The sequence below is a fragment of the Nipponia nippon genome, unplaced genomic scaffold (assembly GCF_047370975.1).
Source record: "Nipponia nippon isolate SJK-2023a ecotype South Korea unplaced genomic scaffold, ASM4737097v1 scaffold_81, whole genome shotgun sequence".
Lineage (NCBI taxonomy): Eukaryota > Metazoa > Chordata > Aves > Pelecaniformes > Threskiornithidae > Nipponia > Nipponia nippon.
This window is the reverse complement of record NW_028262404.1, coordinates 74228-78722: the sequence shown is the minus strand read 5'-3', so window position 1 is coordinate 78722 and position 4495 is coordinate 74228. Positions and strand designations below refer to the sequence as shown.

The window sequence follows — 4495 nt, the reverse complement described above, 5'->3', positions numbered from 1 at the left end:
TTTCCTGAAAGAACTCCCTTTTGTAATTGTTTTTCCTTGCAGCTCACGTATATGTGCCTCTAGGGGCGAGGTAGATTTTCCATCCCGTTTCCTCGTGCCCTCTATGTGGTCACACAGGTAAAACCACAGGCTGGCCTGTGGTGTGTATCCACTATATCTTCTCTCTTGAGCAGAGGGATGCTTACTCCTAATAGGTGAGATACTGGTCTGTACAGGTGGGGAGTAGGATGTATCCTCTTCGAGTTGCTGGAACTCCCGGGGCAGCTTTTCGGCCAGTTTCTCCACAGCCAAGATGCAGGCCTGTAGGGAGGAAGAGAGACTTCATTTGTATTGTCGGAGTTGGTCAGCCAATTCATGCACCGTTAATCCCTCTCCATCTTTGTGGGTCATTGTTGCCAACGAGTTTATATGCAACAATGGTGCACTCCATACAAACTTTCGCCACATGGGTCACGTGCACTGGACTTCATCTGGATCTTTAGATAACTGCTTGTTGTCCAGGTCATCATAAATCACCTCCAGCATGGCTAATTCCCTCAGGTACTGGATACCTCTCTCCATGGTGGTCCACTTGCCTGGGTGACATATAACATCTTCCTTGAAGGGATACCTTTCCTTCACACCTGACAGGAGTTGCCTCCAGAGGCTGAGGGCTTTTGCCCCTTTTCCAATCGCTTTGTCAATGCTCCCTTCCTTAGAAAAGGATCCCAGCTGCTTGGCTTCCCCACCCTCTAATTCCAGGCTACTGATCCCACTATCCCAGCATTGGAGCAGCCAGGTGACAATGTGCTCGCCTGGACAACAACAGAAATCTTTTCGTATATCTCACAGCTCACTCAGGGACAGGGATCAGGTGGCTACCATCTCATGTATGGGTTCTACCTCTTCCTCCTCCTGTTCTCGTGATGGCCCTGGTTCATCTTCATCCCTTACTAAATGAGCTGATTTTCTCGTGTATTTTTTCTTGTGTATTGGGACAACTGATACCGGCATGGGTTGGTTCTCTCATTCAGCTGCAGTATCTGTTGCAGTGCTGGCCACCGGGTTTGGAGTAACCGCAGTGCCTGTTGCCAGGGTTGGAGTAGCTGCAGTGCCTGTCGTTTTGCCATCAGATCCAGAGACCTTCTCTTCCCTTTGAGGGTTGTGAATAGTGTTGAACAGGGCTCGGTAGGCATGGACCAGGCCCCAGCATGGTGCAGTGATTTATATCTCTCTGGAGTTGCCAGGGTGACAACATACTTTTTCCGAATACTCTACTAGTTTTTCAGGATTTTGCACTTGTTCAGGGGTGAAGTTCCAAAACACTGGAGGTGCCCACTGTCCTAGGTACTTGCCTGCACTATCCCATATACCCTGCCACTCATAAATATCCAGACTTGGGGCGGATCTCTGGATAATATTCTTAAACTCTTTATTAACCTCAGACAAAACCGAAACAATGTTCCCAAGAAATGCCAATAGAAGTATCTTAACTACTCAAGGATGTTCAAGATACTGAAAAATTGTTGTAATGAAGGAGGAAACATCACAGAAGAACGTAGTGAAGGTACCATTCTTATTTCCTCCATAAAAAACCTCTCAGAGGAAGAGATATAATTGCTAATTTTCTCCATGATGTGGTACCTGAAGTACAGTAATGGCTTCAGTACAAAACCCAAATACCAGATAAAGCTCAAGGACAGTGTTTTAATGACAAACCTCCCAGGTAAAACATCACTAATCCTTGCAGAGCACAGCAAACTGCAGAAAACAACACCAATCTTCAACATGTACAGCAAAAAAAGGAGCATGGTGCAGATCAGGTAAACTAATGTTGACAACAGATGAATCAGTATTGTGACCGGCAGCTGTTAACAGATGTAAATTCCTTAATACACTCTGGTTAATCTGTTATTATCTCAAACCTCTCGTGTCCAATATTGGACGCCAAAAAAGGCTGTCATGGTTTAACCCTAGCCAGAAACTAAGCACCACAGAACCACTTGCTCACTCCCCCTGGCAGTGGGATGGGGGAGGGAATTGGAAGGGTAAAAGTGAGAAAATTAATGGGTTGAGATAAGAACAGTTTAATAATTGAAATAAAGTAGAATAATAATAATAACAACAACAACAACAATAATAATATACAAAGCAAGTGACGCACAATGCAATAGCTCACCACCAGCTGACCTCATCCCAACCAGCCCCTGACCAGAGGTCACTGCCCCGCAGCCAACTCTCCCCAGCTTATATACTGAGCAGGACATCATATGGTATGGAATAGCTCTTTGGCCAGTTTGGGTCAGCTGTCCTGGCTGTGCCCCCTCCCAGCTTCTTGTACACCCAGCAGAGCAGGGGAAGCTGAAAAGTCCTTGACTTAGTGTAAGCACTACTTAGCAACAACTAAAACATCAGTGTGTTATCAACATTATTCTCATACTAAATCCAAAACACAGCACTGTATCAGCTACTAGGAAGAAAATTAACTCTATCCCAGCTGACACTAGGACACACAGGTCCTGGCTTTCTGCCATCTGACATTTAGGAGATGTAACTTTCAAGAGGACTAAAAAAGCTAGCCAGATTTACCAAATTCATTTGTGTTTAATTAGCTCTTGTTACATTTTTGTTGTGTGTTCTGTTGAGGAAAGGGGTGTTGGAAAGTAATGAACTAATCCTTCATCCATACGAAGGGGCTGTAGAAAGTGAAACGGAACACAGTTGTTGTAACTGAGATTTCCAGGTGACTGAGGGAGCCAAACCTGCTTGAATCTGCTGTCAAAATAGCTGGCCATTTTACTGAGCTCCCATGCTGCTGCAGATTCCTCTAATCACAGCATAGGGCTATATAGTCAACCGGCATTACTAGTCTTTGCTTTAGACTCCTAAATCAGGACTGATACAGGCTGACGAGTTGCTTTGTTCCCCTTATGACTGTTGATTGTATTAATTGGATGCTTTGACTAATTATGATTTAATTTGGAGTAAAAAAAGGTAAAAGCCAGAAGTGACTGTTAGCTGGTCCAGCTGGAGCCTGTTCTTCTAAGCAAGGAGCTTATCAGCTGAGTACATCTGTCTTTAAGCCACTGAGGTTTACTCTAGTTAGATGAAATGGTTGTGGTCATTGGGAGACTTAGCTGTGAATTATTGGAAGAACACGTCTGAGATTAAAACCTCCAAAAACCAGAAAGTGCACAGAAATTTTTATTCTCCTTTCTTTCCTGTTTACATGTGTAGAATCTCTGAGAAACAGTGTAAATAAAGAATTTTTGCTGATGCTTTCTTGGCTTCTTCTCCGTTAAATCTTTGTATTTCCAGCTATCAGCGGATGAGACGTAATGCTGGAGAGCAGGGCACTGTCCCAGACCTCTCTGAATTCCAGGGAAGATGTCATAGTCAGGTGTAAAGGAATTCAGTTACCAAGTTCCTCTATGATATCACCAGCACAATCACAGCAACAGCCCTTTTGTTCAGTAAAATAACACTCTCAATAAAGTTTGGAGCAGAACAAGGGTTTCTTCATGTTTGTGCAAGAACGGGCAGATTTTGGCCCTCCAGCTTCAGCACCTGCTTACGTTCATGTATTTTCAGTCTGACTAGTCTAATAAGAATTAATTGTTTTTATACATTCTTTTCATAGTAATGACAAAGTTTTTCAATTTTACACATGGCAGAGGAGGTTAATGACCTGGATTTTCTCACAGTGTCACTAGGCTTTGTAAATGTGAGTGTCCATGTGGGAGGACTGGCAGAAACCACAGGGTTGAGACAAACTGATGTCTTACCCCATGTAGTCTCTTAGGATCATTCAAAATGAATGTTAAAGACTGAAATATGTCAACATTGATGCTGGGGAGAAGATCAATACAAAGAATTGAAGTATTTGATGATCCATGGCTGTAAGTGGCAGGTTTGCTCTGCTTAACAGCTTTGGTCATAAAGGAGCTGGTATAGAAGCAACTGAGCAGTGGTTATTTCTCTAACAGGGTCTGTACTTTGGCTACAGCAACGCAGACACAGGATGCCTCTTAAAAACATTTAAAAATGCATAAGGTGTGCCGCTGTACTTGCAAACCAGTGCTGCTGAGTTACTTGAAACACGGTCCCTAAGACTGAAGAAAACCCAAAGCAATTACTGTCAGAAAAGCATAAACTCCTTACAAGTGAATGATCAGATTTTTTAGGTTTTCTACTGACTCTTTTCTTCTTCCAGAGGAAACTCTTAGCTTGTGTTCTGTCGAAGGGCACTTGCAGCTGTGAAGCCCAAGTGTTCTCTGTGAGACCTTCAGGTCCCAAGCAGACCACAAGCCATGGCACTGGTCCTACTGAAGGAGGTGCCATGGGGACAAGTGCTGCTGGGGTCAAAATGTCAACCAGGAACCTGTCTCAGCTGGGGAGGCAATGGCAGGGTGGATATTTCCTTTTAGGAACTTGGGAGAGATCTTTACAAAATACAATGTGAAAACAATATTGCAATGTAGAAATGTTTTGGTAATTTCTTTTTCATGATAAAAAA

The 4495-nt window shown here is 43.5% G+C and overlaps 1 pseudogene; it reads right to left on the bottom strand.

Moving 5' to 3' along the window:
- Positions 1–321: 321 nt before the first annotated feature.
- Positions 322–1781, bottom strand: LOC148050422 (uncharacterized; annotated as a pseudogene).
- Between the last annotated feature and the right edge of the window lie 2714 nt (positions 1782–4495).